Source organism: Cupressus sempervirens, chromosome 5 (assembly GCF_028749045.1).
Source record: "Cupressus sempervirens isolate cs-2001-9-10 chromosome 5, ASM2874904v1, whole genome shotgun sequence".
Lineage (NCBI taxonomy): Eukaryota > Viridiplantae > Streptophyta > Pinopsida > Cupressales > Cupressaceae > Cupressus > Cupressus sempervirens.
The window spans coordinates 568,841,231-568,847,230 of record NC_143122.1 but is presented as its reverse complement, the minus strand read 5'-3'; positions in this window follow the sequence as shown (position 1 = coordinate 568,847,230).

Sequence of the window (6,000 nt, the reverse complement as noted above, 5' to 3'; positions counted from 1 at the left end):
CCTAGGGGTGCTAGGGCCCCTAGGGACATATGTTGTCATGAAATGCATCAAGAAGGGTCATAGGTAAACCTATGATCCCTCTCGACACATTAGAACTAACCAAATGCATCCTCGAGGGTCTTAGGGCCCCTAGGGACATATGTTGTCATGAAATGCATCGAGAGGGGTCATGGGTTAACCTATGACCCCTCTTGACACATTAGAACCAACCAAATGCATCCCTAGGGGTCTTAGGGCCCCTAGGGACATATGTTGTCATGAAATGCGTCAGGAGGGGTCATAGGTTCTCAACACATTAGAACCAAATGAATATGTTCCTAGGGGTCTAGGGGTTCTAGAGCCCCTAGAGACATATGTTGTCATGAAATGTGTCGATAGGGGTCATAGGTTAACCTATGACCCCTCTCAATGTATTGGAACCAACCAAATGTGTCCCTAGGGATCTTAGGGCCCCTAGAGACATATGTTGTCATGAAATGCATCGAGAGGGGTCATAGGTCGACAGGTCATAGGTTAACCTATGACCCCTCTCAATGCATTCGAACCAACCAAATGGATCCCTATGGGCCCTAGGGACATACATTGTCATGAAATGCGTCGAGACCTATGACCCCTCTCAACGCATTCGAACCAACCAAATGCATCCCTAGGGGCCTTAGGGCCCCTAGGGACATTCGTTGTCATGAAATGCGTCAAGAGGGTTCATAGGTTAACTTATGAACCCTCTTGACACATTAGAACCAACCAAATGCATCCCTAGGGGTCTTAGGGCCTGTATGTACATATGTGGTCATGAAATGCGTCAAGAGGGGTCATCGATTAACCTATGACCCCTCTCGATGCATTGAAACCAACTAAATGCGTCCTAAGGCCCCTAGGGACATGTTTTCATGAAATGCGTCGAAAAGGATCATAGGTTAACGTATGACCCCTCTCGATGCATTAGAACCAACCAAATGCATCCCTAGGGGTCCTAGGGTCCCTTGGGACATAGGTTGTCATGAAATGCATTGATTAACCTATGACCCCTCTCAATGCATTGGAACCAACCAAATGCATTTGCTTGGATGAAATGCGGCGAAAGGGGTCATAGGTTAACCTATAACCCCTCTCGATGAATTTTATGACAATATTATATTTAATAATAATAATATAATACTATATATTATAATATAATAATAATATATTATTAGATTATATAACAATAATAATTATATATATTACTAGATTATATATTTAATAATAATAACCACATATATTATTATATATAGTAATAATCATATAATATTACTATATTATATTTAGTTATAATTATTACTATATTTATAGCTATATTATATTTAATAATAATAGTCATAATAATCATAATAATCATACATGTATTACTATATATAATAATAATAATCCTCTAAAATTTCTCTCCAAAATTTTCAATATGGGTGGTTTCCCTCCCAATTGGAAAATTTAGACTAATCAAATACCTGATTTCATATCGGGTATCCGATCTGTAATCAGATACCCGATTTGAAATTGGGTATCTAATTAGGCTTGGTATTTACAAAACCTATTTGGTTAACCCAAAAAAGGTGTTTGAGAAGGTTTCATTGACACTCAAACTTCAAGTAGCCATTTGACAATGTTATTTTCATCAAAATTGAATGAAACGAAAAGAGTTTTTTTATAACACTCTCAAGATTCTATCGATATAATATCTATTGAATTCTGAGTTTGATAAGTATTTATTAGTTAATTTTCAATGAAGATTATCGTAATGTGTTGATTGACATATTAATTGAAAAATAGCTATAACTTTCAAATAGTATAACATTTTTTAAATCCAAAAGTTGCATCACATTCTATGCTTCACCTAGTATAAGGAAAAAAAAAAAATTGGTAAAAATTTCAATTAGTTAAGTTGGTCAGACATGAGAGTTTTTTAATTTCGAAAATGTTTTAGTACAAAATTCATATTTAATTATTTATTTGGAATAAAAATACCCAAAAATATGCATCACATCCAGGCATGAGTCTACTTTTTATATCTATAATTATATTAAAAATTATTATCATTTGATTTTGATTAAGGTGGTCAGACATACACCTACTTTTTATTTTCACCCTGAAATTTTCATAGTACTACATTATAATCCAAACTTTTGATCAATCAAATATTTTTTCTCTAGATAAGGTCTAGTAGTTTAGAAACTACATTCAATTTCCTTAGATTATTTTTTTACAACTTTTTGATATAAAGTCCAGAACCACTTTAAAATTATGTTTCAAGTTGACATAACTTTGATTTGCTAGTTTTTCACTACCACTTAAGGCCATAGTTTGGTTGACCATGATCCTGCACATACCCATGAGTCATTATGTGTCTAACCATTGTTTGTTAGAATCAAATCAGTCATTTGCAAATCAATTATTTATTGTATCTATTCCTAACAATGTGCAAGAAGCCTTAGCTGATCCAAGGTGGAAAGCCACTACAAATGAGGAGATGAAATCATTATAGGAAAATAATACCTAGGAACTTGTTGACCATCCACAAGAAAGAAACCAGTTGGATGTCAATTAGTTTATACTATCAAGTAAAAAGTAGATGGTACAATTGAAGGCTTCAACACAAGATTGGTGAAAAAAGAGTACACCCAAACCTATGGAATCGATTATACAAAGACATTTGCACCTATAGCGAAAATTGTCTCTAGCTACGAACTTGGGTTGGTCATTACAACAATTTGATGTGAAGAACGCCTTTCTACATGGAGAGTTGTCTAGAGAAGTCTACATGGAACTCCCACCCGGCTGCATGATACCAAAAATACATAGTCTGAAGGTGTGCAAATTAAAGAAGTCACTATATGGATTGAAACAATCTCCAAGGACATGGTTTGGAAGATTCACAAAGTCAATGAAAGCCTTTGGTTACCACCAGAGCAATTCAGACCATACTTTATTCATAAAGAATAAACAGGGTAAGATCACTGCACTTATTGTGTATGTGGATGACATGATAGTTACAAGAAATGATCCTAAAGAAAGGAGGGCTCTACAGGATTACTTGTTCAGAGAATTCAAAATGAAAGACCTTGGTTCCTTGAAATATTTCCTTGGGATCGAAGTGTCTCGACCTGATAAAGCGATCTTTTCGTCTCAAAGAAAGTATGCCTTGGACTTGTTACGGGAAACCAGTATGTCAACATGTCAACCTGTTGATACACCAGTGGAAGAAGGATTGAAGTTATGTATTGAGTCTAATCAGGTACCAGTTGTTAAAGGAAGATATCAGAGACTCATAGGAAGATTGATGTACTTAGCACACACAAGGCCAGAGCTTGCCTATGCTTTAAGCATTGCTAGCCAGTTTATGCATAATCCTGGAGAGCAACATATGAATGTAGTTATGCACATTTTGAGGTATTTATAGTCTACTCCTAGAAAAGGAATTTTATTCACTAAAAATAAGGTTTATCGAAGTGTGGATGCACATACTAATGCTAACTCGGCTGGAGCAGTAGATGACAAGCATTCTATTTCAGGTTATTTCACCTTTGTAGGAGGTAATCTTGTTACATGGAGAAGCAAACAATAGAATGTTGTTGCACGATTAGTGTGGAGGCAAAACTTAGAGGTATGCCACTTGGAGTATGTGAAGCATTGTGGCTAAGACTTCTCCTAAGACATTTGGATTGTGCGCCTAGGCAGCCAATTCAACTATATTGTGACAATAAAGCATCATGTGATATTGCTCATAATTTGGTTCAACATGATTGTACAAAGCATGTAGATGTAGACAGATTCTTTATTAAGGAGAAGTTGGATGAGAAGATTGTTGAGTTGCTTAAGATTTGATCAGAAGATCAACTGGCCTATATTCTTATCAAAGTAGTTTCAAGTTGAGTGTTCTCGACGTTTTTGGGCAAGTTGGGCATGTGGGATATCTATGCACCAAGTTGAAGAGGAGTGTTGCAATATTGGATTGTTTCTAATATTGGATTTGATTCTTTCCTAAATTGATTATTTCCTTTCCTATAGTTGTTTCCTTTCCTGTAGCTTTATGCATATGGCACACAACTATATATGTACCTATATAGTTTTATGTGAATACAAGAATGGAAAATATTCTTCTTGATTTCTGATTTTCAAGTTTTGTCACTCATTAGATAGAAGTAATGCTCAAATAAATATAAACATATATCAATTAAATTAAATAAAAACTAGTTAGTTAAATGCAAACCTTCGATAAAGAGGACATAGTGAAAAAAAACACAAGTCTCTCATTTAACCAAACGATAATAGGCAGCTCTTCATAAGTATTTTTAGTTCCTACCTAAAGGCAAGAATAGTTATGCATTCATGCATGTACTATTAGTTTTGTTTTTTGAGCCAATAAATTTTGATTATTTTTCCTTAACCTTAAGTTCCATTAAAAGTTTATGAATTAAAACATATTTAAAACATATTAAAATACAATTTCTTTGTCATGTCATTGGCTATGCTGAATTTAGGCAAGAGATAAATTATTTTTCTCAGAAGAAAAATAGTTGGATACCTAGAGGACGTTAAAGTTTCCACCTATATTGCGTCGGTGCAACTGATTAGAATGTCATTAATGCTTGTCTGAATGGAAAACTGATCGATCAACTCTTTTAGTGGGTGGCATATTGTCTATATTCGACTTGGGGCATCCGGATTTCATTTTGCAATTGGCATTGAGATTTCCATATTATCTGCCATTTACTTGTATGATGTATCTGTTATCATCTACAATTCATGGTGGTACAGGACTCTGTTTCTCTATTTAATATTTTCGGAGGTACGTGGTCGACGTTGTTTGTATGCTTATGATTTTCATCAGGATTCTGTTTCTAGAAATTGAATTCTGCAAGTTTTGTCTTTTTCAATAGGGCTTGAATACTAAATTTTCATTCAAATATAAGGTCTTTTCTAATACTATCAATGCAAATTAATCCATCATAAATCTCGAAAATGGGCTATTTTCCAATGAAATCACAGTTTTCCCAGACAAAAAACCTTCAACAGAAAAGGATTTTAAAAAATGGGAACTCAGACACACAAAGTAAACACCAGCTAAACCAAATTATGCAGTCAGAAATAGCAAAAAAACTCAGGAATCTCATCACACACAGGCCTAAATTCTAACAGACCCCAAAGACACAGAATCTCGTTGTCTGGCCTCTGTTGCTCGGCGCATTTTTTTCCGTTACACAATATTTTTTTGCCCTGCGATCTCTCTATAAGAGAAAGAAACGAAAAACAAGCCCAGAGATCTCCACCCACGACTTTTTCCCCAATTTTTGATTATCTGAAAAATCTGTAAAAATGCGGTATTTGAGCTAAAATGTTATAAAAAAATTATTATGATACATTAAAATGTTATAAACTAAACGATTACTTTTAAAAAGTGGAAATAATAAATTAAAAAATTATATAAAGGAACAAATGTAAATGTTATAATAAATTTTTTTTTTTTACTCATGCAGTAAATAGTTAAAAAAAAAAAAAACTCAAAAAAAATTATTTTCTATTACATTTAGTTTTACTTTTAAAACATTGCTATTTTCTCAAGCAACTTGAATAATAGGGTGAATTGATTATTATATATTCTAAATGGAAAAAATTTAACCACTATTATTTTATTTTACTGTTTTTCTTGGAAGGCAATTACAATTTGTAAAATTCATTAAGTTTACTAAATCTAATTATATCTATATTTGATTTTATAATGTAATTTTTTTAATGTTGAGCACATTTTCAATGAATATAATTGTGTATAATTTATAGACATGTAGAGAAGAAAAATAGAATAGCTAGAGGGAGAGAGAAACGAGAGGCCAGAAAATAGAAATAATGTTTTGAATGTAAGAATAGTTCTTCAAATTTGAGTAGATTTAAACTTATATGTTAGTATTATATTTTCTAATAATTCTTATAATATAATTTCAAACATTCAAAAATACTACAAAAATTATATTA